This window comes from Oncorhynchus keta, chromosome 8 (assembly GCF_023373465.1).
Source record: "Oncorhynchus keta strain PuntledgeMale-10-30-2019 chromosome 8, Oket_V2, whole genome shotgun sequence".
Lineage (NCBI taxonomy): Eukaryota > Metazoa > Chordata > Actinopteri > Salmoniformes > Salmonidae > Oncorhynchus > Oncorhynchus keta.
In genome coordinates, this window is record NC_068428.1 from 46,870,717 (window position 1) to 46,893,113 (window position 22,397).

A 22,397-nucleotide genomic window follows, 5' to 3' on the forward strand; every position below is an offset into this window, starting at 1 on the left:
CCTCTCTGCTGTATACAGCCCTCTACTCTATATAGCCTCTCTACTGTATATAGCCTCTCTACTGTATATAGCCTCTCTACTGTATACAGCCTCTCTACTGTATATAGTCTCTCTACTGTATATAGCCTCTCTACTGTATATAGCCTCTACTGTATATAGCCTCTCTACTGTATATAGCCCCTCTACTGTATATAGCCCCTCTACTGTATATAGCCTCTCTACTGTATATAGTCTCTCTACTGTATATAGCCCCTCTACTGTATATAGCCTCTCTACTGTATATAGTCTCTCTACTGTATACAGCCTCTCTACTGTATATAGCCTCTCTACTGTATATAGTCTCTCTACTGTCTATAGCCTCTCTACTGTATATAGCCTCTCTACTGTATATAACCTCTCTACTGTATATAACATCTCTACTGTATATAACCTCTCTACTGTATATAGCCTCTCTACTGTATATAGCCTCTCTACTGTCTATAGCCTCTCTACTGTATATAGCCTCTCTACTGTATATAACCTCTCTACTGTATATAACCTCTCTACTGTATATAGCCTCTCTACTGTATATAGCCTCTCCACTGTATATAGCCTCTCTACTGTATATAGCCTCTCTACTGTTATAGCCTCTCTACTTTATATTGCCTCTCTACTGTATATAGTCTCTCTACTGTATATAGCCTCTACTGTATATAGTCTCTACTGTATATAGCCTCTCTACTGTATATAACCTCTCTACTGTATATAGTCTCTCTACTGTATATAGCCTCTACTGTATACAGCCTCTCTACTGTATACAGCCTCTCTACTGTATATAGCCTCTCTACTGTATATAGCCTCTACTGTATATAGCCCCTCTACTGTATATAGTCTCTCTACTGTATATAGCCTCTACTGTATATAACCTCTCTACTGTATACAGCCTCTCTACTGTATGTAGCCTCTCTACTGTATATAGCCTCTCTACTGTATATAGTCTCTCTACTGTATATATCCTCTCTACTGTATATAGCCTCTCTACTGTATATAGCCTCTCTACTGTATATAGCCCCTCTACTGTATATAGCCTCTACTGTATATAGCCCCTCTACTGTATATAACCTCTCTACTGTATATAGCCTCTCTACTGTATATAGCCTCTCTACTGTATATAACCTCTCTACTGTATATAGCCTCTCTACTGTATATAACCTCTCTACTGTATATAGCCTCTCTACTGTATACAGCCCCTCTACTGTATATAGCCTCTCTACTGTATATAGCCTCTCTACTGTATATAGCCTCTCTACTGTATATAGCCTCTCTACTGTATATAGCTCTCTACTGTATATAACCTCTCTACTGTATATAGCCTCTCTACTGTATATAGCCTCTCTACTGTATATAGCCCCTCTACTGTATATAGCCCCTCTACTGTATATAGCCTCTCTACTGTATATAGCCTCTCTACTGTATATAGCCCCTCTACTGTATATAGCCTCTCTACTGTATATAGTCTCTCTACTGTATATAGCCTCTCTACTGTATATAGCCTCTCTACTGTATATAGTCTCTCTACTGTCTATAGCCTCTCTACTGTATATAGCCTCTCTACTGTATATAACCTCTCTACTGTATATAACATCTCTACTGTATATAACCTCTCTACTGTATATAGCCTCTCTACTGTATATAGCCTCTCTACTGTCTATAGCCTCTCTACTGTATATAGCCTCTCTACTGTATATAACCTCTCTACTGTATATAACCTCTCTACTGTATATAACCTCTCTACTGTATATAGCCTCTCTACTGTATACAGCCTCTCTACTGTATATAACCTCTCTACTGTATATAGCCTCTCTACTGTATATAGCCTCTCTACTGTATATAACCTCTCTACTGTATATAGCCTCTCTACTGTATATAACCTCTCTACTGTATATAGCCTCTCTACTGTATACAGCCTCTCTACTGTATATAACCTCTCTACTGTATATAGCCTCTCTACTGTATATAGCCTCTCTACTGTATATAACCTCTCTACTGTATATAGCCTCTCTACTGTATATAGCCTCTCTACTGTATATAGCCTCTCTACTGTATATAGCCTCTCTACTGTATACAGCCTCTCTACTGTATGTATCCTCTCTACTGTATATAGCCTCTCTACTGTATATAGTCTCTCTACTGTATATAGCCTCTCTACTGTATATTTCCTCTCTACTGTATATAGCCTCTCTACTGTATATAGCCTCTACTGTTATAGCCTCTCTACTGTATAGAGCCTCTCTACTGTATATAGCCTCTACTGTATATAGTCTCTACTGTATATAACCTCTCTACTGTATATAGTCTCTCTACTGTATATAGCCTCTCTACTGTATACAGCCACTCTACCATATATAGCCTCTCTACTGTATATAGTCTCTACTGTATATAACCTCTCTACTGTATATAACCTCTCTACTGTATATAGCCTCTCTACTGTATACAGCCTCTCTACTGTTATAGCCTCTCTACCGTATACAGCCTCTCTACTGTTATAGCCTCTCTACTGTATAGAGCCTCTCTACTGTATATAGCCTCTCTACTGTATATATTCTCTCTACTGTATATAGTCTCTCTACTGTATATAGCCTCTACTGTATATAGTCTCTCTACTGTATATAGCCTCTCTACTGTATATAACCTCTCTACTGTATATAGTCTCTCTACTGTATATAGCCTCTACTGTATACAGCCTCTCTACTGTATACAGCCTCTCTAATGTATATAGCCTCTCTACTGTATATAGCGTCTACTGTATATAACCTCTCTACTGTATATAGCCTCTCTACTGTATATAGCCTCTCTACTGTATATAGCCTCTCTACTGTATATAGCCTCTCCACTGTATGTAGCCTCTCTACTGTATATAGCCTCTCTACTGTATATAGTCTCTCTACTGTATATATCATCTCTACTGTATATAGCCTCTCTACTGTATATAGCCTCTCTACTGTATATAGCCCCTCTACTGTATATAGCCTCTACTGTATATAGCCCCTCTACTGTATATAACCTCTCTACTGTATATAGCCTCTCTACTGTATATAGCCTCTCTACTGTATATAACCTCTCTACTGTATATAGCCTCTCTACTGTATATAACCTCTCTACTGTATATAGCCTCTCTGCTGTATACAGCCCCTCTACTGTATATAGCCTCTCTACTGTATATAGCCTCTCTACTGTATATAGCCTCTCTACTGTATACAGCCTCTCTACTGTATATAGTCTCTCTACTGTATATAGCCTCTCTACTGTATATAGCCTCTCTACTGTATATAGCCCCTCTACTGTATATAGCCCCTCTACTGTATATAGCCTCTCTACTGTATATAGTCTCTCTACTGTATATAGCCCCTCTACTGTATATAGCCTCTCTACTGTATATAGTCTCTCTACTGTATACAGCCTCTCTACTGTATATAGCCTCTCTACTGTATATAGTCTCTCTACTGTCTATAGCCTCTCTACTGTATATAGCCTCTCTACTGTATATAACCTCTCTACTGTATATAACATCTCTACTGTATATAACCTCTCTACTGTATATAGCCTCTCTACTGTATATAGCCTCTCTACTGTCTATAGCCTCTCTACTGTATATAGCCTCTCTACTGTATATAACCTCTCTACTGTATATAACCTCTCTACTGTATATAACCTCTCTACTGTATATAGCCTCTCTACTGTATACAGCCTCTCTACTGTATATAACCTCTCTACTGTATATAGCCTCTCTACTGTATATAGCCTCTCTACTGTATATAACCTCTCTACTGTATATAGCCTCTCTACTGTATATAACCTCTCTACTGTATATAGCCTCTCTACTCTATACAGCCTCTCTACTGTATATAACCTCTCTACTGTATATAGCCTCTCTACTGTATATAGCCTCTCTACTGTATATAACCTCTCTACTGTATATAGCCTCTCTACTGTATATAGCCTCTCTACTGTATATAGCCTCTCTACTGTATATAGCCTCTCTACTGTATATAGCCTCTCTACTGTATACAGCCTCTCTACTGTATGTATCCTCTCTACTGTATACAGCCTCTCTACTGTATATAGCCTCTCTACTGTATATAGTCTCTCTACTGTATATAGCCTCTCTACTGTATATAGCCTCTCTACTGTATATAGCCTCTCTACTGTATATAGCCTCTCTACTGTATATAGCCTCTACTGTATATAGCCTCTACTGTATATAGCCTCTACTGTATATATCATCTCTACTGTATATAGCCTCTCTACTGTATATAGCCTCTCTACTGTATATAGTCCCTCTACTGTATATAGCCTCTACTGTATACAGCCTCTCTACTGTATATAGTCTCTCTACTGTATATAGCCTCTCTACTGTATATAGCGTCTACTGTATATAACCTCTCTACTGTATATAGCCTCTCTACTGTATATAGCCTCTCTACTGTATATAGCCTCTCTACTGTATATAGCCTCTCCACTGTATATAGCCTCTCTACTGTATATAGCCTCTCTACTGTATATAGCCTCTCTACTGTTATAGCCTCTCTACTTTATATTGCCTCTCTACTGTATATAGTCTCTCTACTGTATATAGCCTCTACTGTATATAGTCTCTCTACTGTATATAGCCTCTCTACTGTATATAACCTCTCTACTGTATATAGTCTCTCTACTGTATATAGCCTCTACTGTATACAGCCTCTCTACTGTATACAGCCTCTCTACTGTATATAGCCTCTCTACTGTATATAGCCTCTACTGTATATAGCCCTCTACTGTATATAGTCTCTCTACTGTATATAGCCTCTACTGTATATAACCTCTCTACTGTATATAGCCTCTCTACTGTATATAGCCCTCTACTGTATATAGCCTCTACTGTATATAGCCCTCTACTGTATATAACCTCTCTACTGTATATAGCCTCTCTACTGTATATAGCCTCTCTACTGTATATAACCTCTCTACTGTATATAGCCTCTCTACTGTATATAACCTCTCTACTGTATATAGCCTCTCTACTGTATACAGCCCCTCTACTGTATATAGCCTCTCTACTGTATATAGCCTCTCTACTGTATATAGCCTCTCTACTGTATACAGCCTCTCTACTGTATATAGCCTCTCTACTGTATATAGCCTCTCTACTGTATATAGCCTCTCTACTGTATATAGCCTCTCTACTGTATATAGCCCCTCTACTGTATATAGCCCCTCTACTGTATATAGCCTCTCTACTGTATATAGTCTCTCTACTGTATATAGCCCCTCTACTGTATATAGCCTCTCTACTGTATATAGTCTCTCTACTGTATATAGCCTCTCTACTGTATATAGCCTCTCTACTGTATATAGTCTCTCTACTGTCTATAGCCTCTCTACTGTATATAGCCTCTACTGTATATAACCTCTACTGTATATAACATCTCTACTGTATATAACCTCTCTACTGTATATAGCCTCTCTACTGTATATAGCCTCTACTGTCTATAGCCTCTCTACTGTATATAGCCTCTCTACTGTATATAACCTCTCTACTGTATATAACCTCTCTACTGTATATAACCTCTCTACTGTATATAGCCTCTACTGTATATAGCCTCTCTACTGTATATAACCTCTACTGTATATAGCCTCTCTACTGTATATAGCCTCTCTACTGTATATAGCCTCTCTACTGTATATAACCTCTTCTGTATATAGCCTCTCTACTGTATATAGCCTCTCTACTGTATATAGCCTCTCTACTGTATATAACCTCTCTACTGTATATAGCCTCTACTGTATATAGCCTCTCTACTGTATATAACCTCTCTACTGTATATAGCCTCTCTACTGTATATAGCCTCTCTACTGTATATAACCTCTTCTGTATATAGCCTCTCTACTGTATATAGCCTCTACTGTATATAGCCTCTCTACTGTATATAGCCTCTCTACTGTATATAGCCTCACTACTGTATATAGCCTCTCTACTGTATATAACCTCTACTGTATATAACCTCTCTACTGTATATAACCTCTCTAATGTATATAACCTCTCTACTGTATACAGCCTCTCTACTGTATATAGCCTCTCTACTGTATATAGCCTCTCTACTGTATATAACCTCTCTACTGTATATAGCCTCTCTACTGTATATAGCCTCTCTACTGTTATAGCCTCTCTACTTTATATTGCCTCTCTACTGTATATAGTCTCTCTACTGTATATAGCCTCTACTGTATATAGTCTCTCTACTGTATATAGCCTCTCTACTGTATATAACCTCTCTACTGTATATAGTCTCTCTACTGTATATAGCCTCTACTGTATACAGCCTCTCTACTGTATACAGCCTCTCTACTGTATATAGCCTCTCTACTGTATATAGCCTCTACTGTATATAGCCCCTCTACTGTATATAGTCTCTCTACTGTATATAGCCTCTACTGTATATAACCTCTCTACTGTATACAGCCTCTCTACTGTATGTAGCCTCTCTACTGTATATAGCCTCTCTACTGTATATAGTCTCTCTACTGTATACAGCCTCTCTACTGTATATAGCCTCTCTACTGTATATAGTCTCTCTACTGTATATAGCCTCTACTGTATATAGTCTCTCTACTGTATATAGCCTCTACTGTATATAACCTCTCTACTGTATATAGTCTCTCTACTGTATATAGCCTCTACTGTATACAGCCTCTCTACTGTATACAGCCTCTCTAATGTATATAGCCTCTCTACTGTATATAGCCTCTACTGTATATAGCCCTCTACTGTATATAGTCTCTCTACTGTATATAGCCTCTACTGTATATAACCTCTCTACTGTATACAGCCTCTCTACTGTATGTAGCCTCTACTGTATATAGCCTCTCTACTGTATATAGTCTCTCTACTGTATATATCATCTCTACTGTATATAGCCTCTCTACTGTATATAGCCTCTCTACTGTATATAGCCCTCTACTGTATATAGCCTCTACTGTATATAGCCCCTCTACTGTATATAACCTCTCTACTGTATATAGCCTCTCTACTGTATATAGCCTCTCTACTGTATATAACCTCTACTGTATATAGCCTCTCTACTGTATATAACCTCTCTACTGTATATAGCCTCTCTGCTGTATACAGCCCTCTACTGTATATAGCCTCTCTACTGTATATAGCCTCTCTACTGTATATAGCCTCTCTACTGTATACAGCCTCTCTACTGTATATAGTCTCTCTACTGTATATAGCCTCTCTACTGTATATAGCCTCTCTACTGTATATAGCCTCTCTACTGTATATAGCCCCTCTACTGTATATAGCCCTCTACTGTATATAGCCTCTCTACTGTATATAGTCTCTCTACTGTATATAGCCCTCTACTGTATATAGCCTCTCTACTGTATATAGTCTCTCTACTGTATACAGCCTCTCTACTGTATATAGCCTCTCTACTGTATATAGTCTCTCTACTGTCTATAGCCTCTCTACTGTATATAGCCTCCTACTGTATATAACCTCTACTGTATATAACATCTCTACTGTATATAACCTCTCTACTGTATATAGCCTCTCTACTGTATATAGCCTCTCTACTGTCTATAGCCTCTCTACTGTATATAGCCTCTCTACTGTATATAACCTCTCTACTGTATATAACCTCTCTACTGTATATAACCTCTCTACTGTATATAGCCTCTCTACTGTATACAGCCTCTCTACTGTATATAACCTCTCTACTGTATATAGCCTCTCTACTGTATATAGCCTCTCTACTGTATATAACCTCTCTACTGTATATAGCCTCTCTACTGTATATAACCTCTCTACTGTATATAGCCTCTCTACTCTATACAGCCTCTCTACTGTATATAACCTCTCTACTGTATATAGCCTCTCTACTGTATATAGCCTCTCTACTGTATATAACCTCTCTACTGTATATAGCCTCTCTACTGTATATAGCCTCTCTACTGTATATAGCCTCTCTACTGTATGTAGCCTCTCTACTGTATATAGCCTCTCTACTGTATACAGCCTCTCTACTGTATGTATCCTCTCTACTGTATACAGCCTCTCTACTGTATATAGTCTCTCTACTGTATATAGCCTCTCTACTGTATATTTCCTCTCTACTGTATATAGCCTCTCTACTGTATATAGCCTCTCTACTGTATATAGCCTCTCTACTGTATATAGCCTCTACTGTATATAGCCTCTACTGTATATAGCCTCTACTGTATATATCATCTCTACTGTATATAGCCTCTCTACTGTATATAGCCTCTCTACTGTATATAGTCCCTCTACTGTATATAGCCTCTACTGTATACAGCCTCTCTACTGTATATAGTCTCTCTACTGTATATAGCCTCTCTACTGTATATAGCGTCTACTGTATATAACCTCTCTACTGTATATAGCCTCTACTGTATATAGCCTCTCTACTGTATATAGCCTCTCTACTGTATATAGCCTCTCCACTGTATATAGCCTCTCTACTGTATATAGCCTCTCTACTGTATATAGCCTCTCTACTGTTATAGCCTCTACTTTATATTGCCTCTCTACTGTATATAGTCTCTCTACTGTATATAGCCTCTACTGTATATAGTCTCTCTACTGTATATAGCCTCTCTACTGTATATAACCTCTCTACTGTATATAGTCTCTCTACTGTATATAGCCTCTACTGTATACAGCCTCTCTACTGTATACAGCCTCTCTACTGTATATAGCCTCTCTACTGTATATAGCCTCTACTGTATATAGCCCCTCTACTGTATATAGTCTCTCTACTGTATATAGCCTCTACTGTATATAACCTCTCTACTGTATATAGCCTCTCTACTGTATATAGCCCCTCTACTGTATATAGCCTCTACTGTATATAGCCCCTCTACTGTATATAACCTCTCTACTGTATATAGCCTCTCTACTGTATATAGCCTCTCTACTGTATATAACCTCTCTACTGTATATAGCCTCTCTACTGTATATAACCTCTCTACTGTATATAGCCTCTCTACTGTATACAGCCCCTCTACTGTATATAGCCTCTACTGTATATAGCCTCTCTACTGTATATAGCCTCTACTGTATACAGCCTCTACTGTATATAGTCTCTCTACTGTATATAGCCTCTCTACTGTATATAGCCTCTCTACTGTATATAGCCTCTCTACTGTATATAGCCCCTCTACTGTATATAGCCCCTCTACTGTATATAGCCTCTCTACTGTATATAGTCTCTCTACTGTATATAGCCCCTCTACTGTATATAGCCTCTCTACTGTATATAGTCTCTCTACTGTATACAGCCTCTCTACTGTATATAGCCTCTCTACTGTATATAGTCTCTCTACTGTCTATAGCCTCTCTACTGTATATAGCCTCTCTACTGTATATAACCTCTCTACTGTATATAACATCTCTACTGTATATAACCTCTCTACTGTATATAGCCTCTCTACTGTATATAGCCTCTCTACTGTCTATAGCCTCTCTACTGTCTATAGCCTCTACTGTCTATAACCTCTCTACTGTATATAGCCTCTCTAATGTATATAACCTCTCTACTGTATATAGCCTCTCTACTGTATACAGCCTCTCTACTGTATATAACCTCTCTACTGTATATAGCCTCTACTGTATATAGCCTCTCTACTGTATATAACCTCTACTGTATATAGCCTCTACTGTATATAACCTCTCTACTGTATATAGCCTCTCTACTCTATACAGCCTCTCTACTGTATATAACCTCTCTACTGTATATAGCCTCTCTACTGTATATAGCCTCTCTACTGTATATAACCTCTCTACTGTATATAGCCTCTCTACTGTATATAGCCTCTCTACTGTATATAGCCTCTCTACTGTATGTAGCCTCTCTACTGTATATAGCCTCTCTACTGTATACAGCCTCTCTACTGTATGTATCCTCTCTACTGTATACAGCCTCTCTACTGTATATAGCCTCTCTACTGTATATAACCTCTCTACTGTATATAACCTCTCTACTGTATATAACCTCTCTAATGTATATAACCTCTCTACTGTATACAGCCTCTCTACTGTATATAGCCTCTCTACTGTATATAGCCTCTCTACTGTATATAACCTCTCTACTGTATATAGCCTCTCTACTGTATATAGCCTCTCTACTGTTATAGCCTCTCTACTTTATATTGCCTCTCTACTGTATATAGTCTCTCTACTGTATATAGCCTCTACTGTATATAGTCTCTCTACTGTATATAGCCTCTCTACTGTATATAACCTCTCTACTGTATATAGTCTCTACTGTATATAGCCTCTACTGTATACAGCCTCTACTGTATACAGCCTCTACTGTATATAGCCTCTCTACTGTATATAGCCTCTACTGTATATAGCCCCTCTACTGTATATAGTCTCTCTACTGTATATAGCCTCTACTGTATATAACCTCTCTACTGTATACAGCCTCTCTACTGTATGTAGCCTCTCTACTGTATATAGCCTCTCTACTGTATATAGTCTCTCTACTGTATACAGCCTCTCTACTGTATATAGCCTCTCTACTGTATATAGTCTCTCTACTGTCTATAGCCTCTCTACTGTATATAGCCTCTCTACTGTATATAACCTCTCTACTGTATATAACATCTCTACTGTATATAACCTCTCTACTGTATATAGCCTCTCTACTGTATATAGCCTCTCTACTGTCTATAGCCTCTACTGTATATAGCCTCTCTACTGTATATAACCTCTACTGTATATAACCTCTCTACTGTATATAACCTCTCTACTGTATATAGCCTCTCTACTGTATACAGCCTCTCTACTGTATATAACCTCTACTGTATATAGCCTCTCTACTGTATATAACCTCTCTACTGTATATAACCTCTACTGTATATAGCCTCTCTACTGTATATAACCTCTCTACTGTATATAGCCTCTCTACTTTATATAGCCTCTCTACTGTATATAACCTCTCCTGTATATAGCCTCTCTACTGTATATAGCCTCTCTACTGTATATAGCTTGTCTACTGTATATAGCCTCTCTACTGTATATAGCCTCTCTACTGTATATAGCCTCTCTACTGTATGTAGCCTCTCTACTGTATATAGCCTCTCTACTGTATACAGCCTCTCTACTGTATGTATCCTCTCTACTGTATACAGCCTCTCTACTGTATATAGCCTCTCTACTGTATATAACCTCTCTACTGTATATAACCTCTCTACTGTATATAACCTCTCTACTGTATATAACCTCTCTACTGTATACAGCCTCTCTACTGTATATAGCCTCTCTACTGTATATAGCCTCTCTACTGTATATAACCTCTCTACTGTATATAGCCTCTCTACTGTTATAGCCTCTCTACTTTATATTGCCTCTCTACTGTATATAGTCTCTCTACTGTATATAGCCTCTACTGTATATAGTCTCTCTACTGTATATAGCCTCTCTACTGTATATAACCTCTCTACTGTATATAGTCTCTCTACTGTATATAGCCTCTACTGTATACAGCCTCTACTGTATACAGCCTCTACTGTATATAGCCTCTCTACTGTATATAGCCTCTACTGTATATAGCCCCTCTACTGTATATAGTCTCTCTACTGTATATAGCCTCTACTGTATATAACCTCTCTACTGTATACAGCCTCTCTACTGTATGTAGCCTCTCTACTGTATATAGCCTCTCTACTGTATATTGTCTCTCTACTGTATATATCCTCTCTACTGTATATAGCCTCTACTGTATATAGCCTCTCTACTGTATATAGCCCCTCTACTGTATATAGCCTCTACTGTATATAGCCCTCTACTGTATATAACCTCTCTACTGTATATAGCCTCTCTACTGTATATAGCCTCTCTACTGTATATAACCTCTCTACTGTATATAGCCTCTACTGTATATAACCTCTCTACTGTATATAGCCTCTCTACTGTATACAGCCCTCTACTGTATATAGCCTCTCTACTGTATATAGCCTCTCTACTGTATATAGCCTCTCTACTGTATACAGCCTCTACTGTATATAGTCTCTCTACTGTATATAGCCTCTCTACTGTATATAGCCTCTCTACTGTATATAGCCTCTACTGTATATAGCCCTCTACTGTATATAGCCCCCTCTACTGTATATAGCCTCTCTACTGTATATAGTCTCTCTACTGTATATAGCCCTCTACTGTATATAGCCTCTCTACTGTATATAGTCTCTCTACTGTATACAGCCTCTCTACTGTATATAGCCTCTCTACTGTATATAGCCTCTCTACTGTATATAGCCCTCTACTGTATATAGCCCCTCTACTGTATATAGCCTCTCTACTGTATATAGTCTCTCTACTGTATACAGCCTCTCTACTGTATATAGCCTCTCTACTGTATATAGTCTCTCTACTGTCTATAGCCTCTCTACTGTATATAGCCTCTCTACTGTATATAACCTCTCTACTATATATAACATCTCTACTGTATATAACCTCTCTACTGTATATAGCCTCTCTACTGTATATAGCCTCTCTACTGTCTATAGCCTCTCTACTGTATATAGCCTCTCTACTGTATATAACCTCTACTGTATATAACCTCTCTACTGTATATAACCTCTCTACTGTATATAGCCTCTCTACTGTATACAGCCTCTCTACTGTATATAACCTCTCTACTGTATATAGCCTCTCTACTGTATATAGCCTCTCTACTGTATATAACCTCTCTACTGTATATAGCCTCTCTACTGTATATAACCTCTCTACTGTATATAGCCTCTCTACTCTATACAGCCTCTCTACTGTATATAACCTCTCTACTGTATATAGCCTCTCTACTGTATATAGCCTCTCTACTGTATATAGCCTCTCTACTGTATGTAGCCTCTCTACTGTATATAGCCTCTCTACTGTATACAGTCTCTCTACTGTATGTATCCTCTCTACTGTATACAGCCTCTCTACTGTATATAGCCTCTCTACTGTATATAACCTCTCTACTGTATATAACCTCTCTACTGTATATAACCTCTCTACTGTATACAGCCTCTCTACTGTATATAGCCTCTCTACTGTATATAGCCTCTCTACTGTATATGACCTCTCTACTGTATATAGCCTCTCTACTGTATATAGCCTCTCTACTGTTATAGCCTCTCTACTTTATATTGCCTCTCTACTGTATATAGTCTCTCTACTGTATATAGCCTCTACTGTATATAACCTCTCTACTGTATATAGTCTCTCTACTGTATATAGCCTCTACTGTATACAGCCTCTCTACTGTATACAGCCTCTCTACTGTATATAGCCTCTCTACTGTATATAGCCTCTACTGTATATAGCCCCTCTACTGTATATAGTCTCTCTACTGTATATAGCCTCTACTGTATATAACCTCTCTACTGTATACAGCCTCTCTACTGTATGTAGCCTCTCTACTGTATATAGCCTCTCTACTGTATATAGCCTCTCTACTGTATATAGCCTCTCTACTGTATATAACCTCTCTACTGTATATAGCCTCTCTACTGTATATAGCCTCTACTGTTATAGCCTCTCTACTTTATATTGCCTCTCTACTGTATATAGTCTCTCTACTGTATATAGCCTCTCTACTGTATATAACCTCTCTACTGTATATAGTCTCTCTACTGTATATAGCCTCTACTGTATACAGCCTCTACTGTATACAGCCTCTCTACTGTATATAGCCTCTCTACTGTATATAGCCTCTACTGTATATAGCCCTCTACTGTATATAGTCTCTCTACTGTATATAGCCTCTACTGTATATAACCTCTCTACTGTATACAGCCTCTCTACTGTATGTAGCCTCTACTGTATATAGCCTCTACTGTATATATCCTCTCTACTGTATATAACCTCTCTACTGTATATAGCCTCTCTACTGTATATAGCCTCTCTACTGTTATAGCCTCTCTACTTTATATTGCCTCTCTACTGTATATAGTCTCTCTACTGTATATAGCCTCTACTGTATATAACCTCTCTACTGTATATAGTCTCTCTACTGTATATAGCCTCTACTGTATACAGCCTCTACTGTATACAGCCTCTCTACTGTATATAGCCTCTCTACTGTATATAGCCTCTACTGTATATAGCCCCTCTACTGTATATAGTCTCTCTACTGTATATAGCCTCTACTGTATATAACCTCTCTACTGTATACAGCCTCTCTACTGTATGTAGCCTCTCTACTGTATATAGCCTCTCTACTGTATATAGCCTCTCTACTGTATATAGCCTCTCTACTGTATATAACCTCTCTACTGTATATAGCCTCTCTACTGTATATAGCCTCTCTACTGTTATAGCCTCTCTACTTTATATTGCCTCTCTACTGTATATAGTCTCTCTACTGTATATAGCCTCTCTACTGTATATAACCTCTCTACTGTATATAGTCTCTCTACTGTATATAGCCTCTACTGTATACAGCCTCTCTACTGTATACAGCCTCTCTACTGTATATAGCCTCTCTACTGTATATAGCCTCTACTGTATATAGCCCCTCTACTGTATATAGTCTCTCTACTGTATATAGCCTCTACTGTATATAACCTCTCTACTGTATACAGCCTCTCTACTGTATGTAGCCTCTCTACTGTATATAGCCTCTCTACTGTATATATCCTCTCTACTGTATATAGCCTCTCTACTGTATATAGCCTCTCTACTGTATATAGCCCCTCTACTGTATATAGCCTCTACTGTATATAGCCCCTCTACTGTATATAACCTCTCTACTGTATATAGCCTCTCTACTGTATATAGCCTCTCTACTGTATATAACCTCTCTACTGTATATAGCCTCTCTACTGTATATAACCTCTCTACTGTATACAGCCTCTCTACTGTATACAGCCCCTCTACTGTATATAGCCTCTCTACTGTATATAGCCTCTCTACTGTATATAGCCTCTCTACTGTATACAGCCTCTCTACTGTATATAGTCTCTCTACTGTATATAGCCTCTCTACTGTATATAGCCTCTCTACTGTATATAGCCTCTCTACTGTATATAGCCCCTCTACTGTATATAGCCCCTCTACTGTATATAGCCTCTCTACTGTATATAGTCTCTCTACTGTATATAGCCCCTCTACTGTATATAGCCTCTACTGTATATAGTCTCTCTACTGTATACAGCCTCTCTACTGTATATAGCCTCTCTACTGTATATAGCCTCTCTACTGTATATAGCCTCTCTACTGTATATAGCCTCTCTACTGTATATAGCCTCTCTACTGTATATAGCCTCTCTACTGTATATAGCCTCTACTGTATATAGCCTCTACTGTATATAACCTCTCTACTGTATATAGCCTCTCTACTGTATATAGCCTCTCTACTGTATATAACCTCTACTGTATATAGCCTCTCTACTGTATATAACCTCTCCTGTATATAGCCTCTCTACTTTATATAGCCTCTCTACTGTATATAACCTCTCCTGTATATAGCCTCTCTACTGTAAATAGCCTCTCTACTGTATATAGCTTGTCTACTGTATATAGCCTCTCTACTGTATATAGCTTGTCTACTGTATATAGCCTCTCCCCTGTATATAACCTCTCCTGTATATAGCCTCTCTACTGTATATAGCCTCTCTACTGTATATAGCCTCTCTACTGTATATAGCCTCTACTGTATATAGCCTCTCTACTGTATATAACCTCTCTACTGTATATAACCTCTCTACTGTATATAACCTCTCTACTGTATATAACCTCTCTACTGTATACAGCCTCTCTACTGTATATAGCCTCTCTACTGTATATAGCCTCTCTACTGTATATAACCTCTCTACTGTATACAGCCTCTCTACTGTATATAGCCTCTCTACTGTATAGAGCCTCTCTACTGTATACAGCCTCTCTACTGTATATAGCCTCTCTACTGTATATAGCCTCTCTACTGTATACAGCCTCTCTACTGTATACAGCCTCTCTACTGTATATAACCTCTCTACTGTATACAGCCTCTCTACTGTATACAGCCTCTCTACTGTATATAGCCTCTCTACTGTATATAGCCTATCTACTGTATATAACCTCTCTACTGTATATAGCCTCTCTACTGTATATAGCCTCTCTACTGTATATAGCCTCTCTACTGTATGTAGCCTCTCTACTGTATATAGCCTCTCTACTGTATACAGCCTCTCTACTGTATGTATCCTCTCTACTGTATACAGCCTCTCTACTGTATATAGCCTCTCTACTGTATATAGCCTCTCTACTGTATATAACCTCTCTACTGTATACAGCCTCTCTACTGTATAGAACCTCTCTACTGTATATAGCCTCTCTACTGTATACAGCCTCTACTGTATATAGCCTCTCTACTGTATATAGCCTCTCTACTGTATATAGCCTCTCTACTGTATATAGCCTCTACTGTATATAACCTCTCTACTGTATATAGTCTTTCTACTGTATATAGCCTCTCTACTGTATATAGCCTCTCTACTGTATATAGCCTCTCTACTGTATATAGCCTCTCTACTGTATATAGCCTCTCTACTGTATATAACCTCTCTACTGTATATAGCCTCTCTACTGTATATAGCCTCTCTACTGTATATAGCCTCTCTACTGTATATAGCCTCTCTACTGTATATAACCTCTCTACTGTATATAGCCTCTCTACTGTGTATAACCTCTCTACTGTATATAGCCTCTCTACTGTATATAGCCTCTCTACTGTCTATATCCTCTCTACTGTTTATAACCTCTCTACTGTATATAGCCTCTCTACTGTATATAGTCTCTCTACTGTATATAGTCTCTCTACTGTATATAGCCTCTCTACTGTATATAGTCTCTCTACTGTATATAGCCTCTCTACTGTATATAGCCTCTCTACTGTATATAGCCTCTCTACTGTATATAGCCTCTCTACTGTATACAGCCTCTCTACTGTATATAGTCTCTCTACTGTATATAGTCTCTCTACTGTATATAGCCTCTCTACTGTATATAGCCTCTCTACTGTATACAGCCTCTCTACTGTATATAGTCTCTCTACTGTATATAGCCTCTCTACTGTATACAGCCTCTCTACTGTATACAGCCTCTCTACTGTATATAGTCTCTCTACTGAATATAGTCTCTCTACTGTATATAGCCTCTCTACTGTATATAGTCTCTCTACTGTATATAGCCTCTCTACTGTATATAGTCTCTCTACTGTATATAGTCTCTCTACTGTATATAGTCTCTCTACTGTATATAGCCTCTCTACTGTATATAGTCTCTCTACTGTATATAGCCTCTCTACTGTATATAGTCTCTCTACTGTATATAGTCTCTCTACTGTATATAGCCTCTCTACTGTATATAACCTCTCTACTGTATACAGCCTCTCTACTGTATATAGCCTCTCTACTGTATATAGCCTCTCTACTGTATATAGCCTCTCTACTGTATACAGCCTCTCTACTGTATACAGCCTCTCTACTGTATATAGCCTCTCTACTGTATATAGCCTCTCTACTGTATATAGCCTCTCTACTGTATATAGCCTCTCTACTGTATATAGTCTCTCTACTGTATATAGCCTCTCTACTGTATATAGCCTCTCTACTGTATATAGCCTGGCTACTGTATATAGCCTCTCTACTGTATACAGCCTCTCTACTGTATATAGCCTCTCTACTGTATATAGCCTCTCTACTGTATACAGCCTCTCTACTGTATACAGCCTCTCTACTGTATATAACCTCTCTACTGTATACAGCCTCTCTACTGTATACAGCCTCTCTACTGTATATAGCCTCTCTACTGTATATAGCCTATCTACTGTATATAACCTCTCTACTGTATATAGCCTCTCTACTGTATATAGCCTCTCTACTGTATATAGCCTCTCTACTGTATGTAGCCTCTCTACTGTATATAGCCTCTCTACTGTATACAGCCTCTCTACTGTATGTATCCTCTCTACTGTATACAGCCTCTCTACTGTATATAGCCTCTCTACTGTATATAGCCTCTCTACTGTATATAACCTCTCTACTGTATACAGCCTCTCTACTGTATATAGCCTCTCTACTGTATATAGCCTCTCTACTGTATACAGCCTCTCTACTGTATATAGCCTCTCTACTGTATATAGCCTCTCTACTGTATATAGCCTCTCTACTGTATATAGCCTCTCTACTGTATATAACCTCTCTACTGTATATAGTCTTTCTACTGTATATAGCCTCTCTACTGTATATAGCCTCTACTGTATATAGCCTCTCTACTGTATATAACCTCTCTACTGTATATAGCCTCTCTACTGTATATAGCCTCTCTACTGTTATAGCCTCTCTACTTTATATTGCCTCTCTACTGTATATAGTCTCTCTACTGTATATAGCCTCTCTACTGTATATAACCTCTCTACTGTATATAGTCTCTCTACTGTATATAGCCTCTACTGTATACAGCCTCTACTGTATACAGCCTCTCTACTGTATATAGCCTCTCTACTGTATATAGCCTCTCTACTGTATACAGCCTCTCTACTGTATATAGTCTCTCTACTGTATATAGTCTCTACTGTATATAGCCTCTCTACTGTATATAGCCTCTCTACTGTATACAGCCTCTCTACTGTATATAGTCTCTCTACTGTATATAGCCTCTCTACTGTATATAGCCTCTCTACTGTATACAGCCTCTCTACTGTATATAGTCTCTCTACTGAATATAGTCTCTCTACTGTATATAGCCTCTCTACTGTATATAGTCTCTCTACTGTATATAGCCTCTCTACTGTATATAGTCTCTCTACTGTATATAGTCTCTCTACTGTATATAGTCTCTCTACTGTATATAGCCTCTCTACTGTATATAGTCTCTCTACTGTATATAGCCTCTCTACTGTATATAGTCTCTCTACTGTATATAGTCTCTCTACTGTATATAGCCTCTCTACTGTATATAACCTCTCTACTGTATACAGCCTCTCTACTGTATATAGCCTCTCTACTGTATATAGCCTCTCTACTGTATATAGCCTCTCTACTGTATACAGCCTCTCTACTGTATACAGCCTCTCTACTGTATATAGCCTCTCTACTGTATATAGCCTCTCTACTGTATATAGTCTCTCTACTGTATATAGCCTCTCTACTGTATATAGTCTCTCTACTGTATATAGCCTCTCTACTGTATATAGCCTCTCTACTGTATATAGCCTGGCTACTGTATATAGCCTCTCTACTGTATACAGCCTCTCTACTGTATATAGCCTCTCTACTGTATATAGCCTCTCTACTGTATACAGCCTCTCTACTGTATACAGCCTCTCTACTGTATATAACCTCTCTACTGTATACAGCCTCTCTACTGTATACAGCCTCTCTACTGTATATAGCCTCTCTACTGTATATAGCCTATCTACTGTATATAACCTCTACTGTATATAGCCTCTCTACTGTATATAGCCTCTACTGTATATAGCCTCTCTACTGTATGTAGCCTCTCTACTGTATATAGCCTCTCTACTGTATACAGCCTCTCTACTGTATGTATCCTCTCTACTGTATACAGCCTCTCTACTGTATATAGCCTCTCTACTGTATATAGCCTCTCTACTGTATATAACCTCTCTACTGTATACAGCCTCTCTACTGTATATAGCCTCTCTACTGTATATAGCCTCTCTACTGTATACAGCCTCTCTACTGTATATAGCCTCTCTACTGTATATAGCCTCTCTACTGTATATAGCCTCTCTACTGTATATAGCCTCTCTACTGTATATAACCTCTCTACTGTATATAGTCTTTCTACTGTATATAGCCTCTCTACTGTATATAGCCTCTCTACTGTATATAGCCTCTCTACTGTATATAACCTCTCTACTGTATATAGCCTCTCTACTGTATATAGCCTCTCTACTGTTATAGCCTCTCTACTTTATATTGCCTCTCTACTGTATATAGTCTCTCTACTGTATATAGCCTCTCTACTGTATATAACCTCTCTACTGTATATAGTCTCTCTACTGTATATAGCCTCTACTGTATACAGCCTCTCTACTGTATACAGCCTCTCTACTGTATATAGCCTCTCTACTGTATATAGCCTCTACTGTATATAGCCCCTCTACTGTATATAGTCTCTCTACTGTATATAGCCTCTACTGTATATAACCTCTCTACTGTATACAGCCTCTCTACTGTATGTAGCCTCTCTACTGTATATAGCCTCTCTACTGTATATAGCCTCTCTACTGTATATAGCCCCTCTACTGTATATAGCCTCTACTGTATATAGCCCCTCTACTGTATATAACCTCTCTACTGTATATAGCCTCTCTACTGTATATAGCCTCTACTGTATATAGCCTCTCTACTGTATATAGCCTCTACTGTATATAACCTCTCTACTGTATACAGCCTCTCTACTGTATACAGCCCCTCTACTGTATATAGCCTCTCTACTGTATATAGCCTCTCTACTGTATATAGCCTCTCTACTGTATACAGCCTCTCTACTGTATATAGTCTCTCTACTGTATATAGCCTCTACTGTATATAGCCTCTCTACTGTATATAGCCTCTCTACTGTATATAGCCCTTCTCTACTGTATATAGCCTCTCTACTGTATATAGTCTCTCTACTGTATATAGCCCCTCTACTGTATATAGCCTCTCTACTGTATATAGTCTCTCTACTGTATACAGCCTCTCTACTGGATATAGCCTTCTACTGTATATAGTCTCTCTACTGTCTATAGCCTCTACTGTATATAGCCTCTCTACTGTATATAACCTCTACTGTATATAACCTCTCTACTGTATATAACCTCTCTACTGTATATAGCCTCTCTACTGTATATAGCCTCTCTACTGTCTATAGCCTCTACTGTATATAGCCTCTCTACTGTATATAACCTCTCTACTGTATATAACCTCTACTGTATATAACCTCTACTGTATATAGCCTCTCTACTGTATACAGCCTCTACTGTATATAACCTCTCTACTGTATATAGCCTCTACTGTATATAGCCTCTCTACTGTATATAACCTCTCTACTGTATATAGCCTCTCTACTGTATATAACCTCTCTACTGTATATAGCCTCTACTCTATACAGCCTCTCTACTGTATATAACCTCTCTACTGTATATAGCCTCTCTACTGTATATAGCCTCTCTACTGTATATAACCTCTCTACTGTATATAGCCTCTCTACTGTATATAGCCTCTCTACTGTATATAGCCTCTACTGTATGTAGCCTCTCTACTGTATATAGCCTCTACTGTATACAGCCTCTCTACTGTATGTATCCTCTCTACTGTATACAGCCTCTACTGTATATAGCCTCTCTACTGTATATAGCCTCTACTGTATATAGCCTCTCTACTGTCTATAGCCTCTACTGTATATAGCCTCTCTACTGTATATAACCTCTACTGTATATAACCTCTACTGTATATAACCTCTCTACTGTATATAGCCTCTACTGTATACAGCCTCTCTACTGTATATAACCTCTACTGTATATAGCCTCTCTACTGTATATAGCCTCTACTGTATATAACCTCTCTACTGTATATAGCCTCTCTACTGTATATAACCTCTCTACTGTATATAGCCTCTACTCTATACAGCCTCTCTACTGTATATAACCTCTCTACTGTATATAGCCTCTCTACTGTATATAGCCTCTCTACTGTATATAACCTCTACTGTATATAGCCTCTACTGTATACAGCCTCTACTGTTATAGCCTCTCTACTGTATATAGCCTCTCTACTGTATATAGCCTCTCTACTGTTATAGCCTCTACTGTATATAACCTCTCTACTGTATACAGCCTCTCTACTGTTATAGCCTCTCTACTGTATATAACCTCTCTACTGTATATAACCTCTCTACTGTATATAACCTCTCTACTGTATACAGCCTCTCTACTGTATATAGCCTCTACTGTATACAGCCTCTACTGTTATAGCCTCTCTACTGTATACAGCCTCTCTACTGTATATAGCCTCTCTACTGTTATAGCCTCTCTACTGTATACAGCCTCTCTACTGTTATAGCCTCTACTGTATATAGCCTCTCTCTACTGTATATAGCCTCTACTGTATATAACCTCTCTACTGTATATAACCTCTCTACTGTATACAGCCTCTACTGTATATAGCCTATCTACTGTATATAACCTCTCTACTGTATATAGCCTCTCTACTGTATATAGCCTCTCTCTACTGTATATAGCCTCTCTACTGTATGTAGCCTCTCTACTGTATATAGCCTCTACTGTATACAGCCTCTACTGTATGTATCCTCTACTGTATACAGCCTCTACTGTATATAGCCTCTACTGTATATAGCATCTCTACTG

The 22,397-nt window shown here is 38.2% G+C and overlaps 1 long non-coding RNA gene across 3 annotated transcripts; it reads right to left on the reverse strand.

The window, feature by feature from the left end:
- Positions 1-1,737: 1,737 nt before the first annotated feature.
- LOC127931597 (uncharacterized) lies at positions 1,738-20,932 on the reverse strand. 3 transcript variants are annotated; one of them, XR_008141889.1, is made up of 4 exons: positions 20,816-20,932; positions 12,596-12,683; positions 10,759-10,846; positions 1,738-1,820 (listed from the first exon to the last, which is right to left on the reverse strand). It is a non-coding gene; the product is annotated as an uncharacterized LOC127931597 (long non-coding RNA). The 3 variants fall into 3 exon arrangements; XR_008141890.1 differs by lacking the exon at positions 1,738-1,820 and adding an exon at positions 3,663-3,745; XR_008141888.1 differs by lacking the exon at positions 1,738-1,820 and adding an exon at positions 7,648-7,736.
- Positions 20,933-22,397: the final 1,465 nt, after the last annotated feature.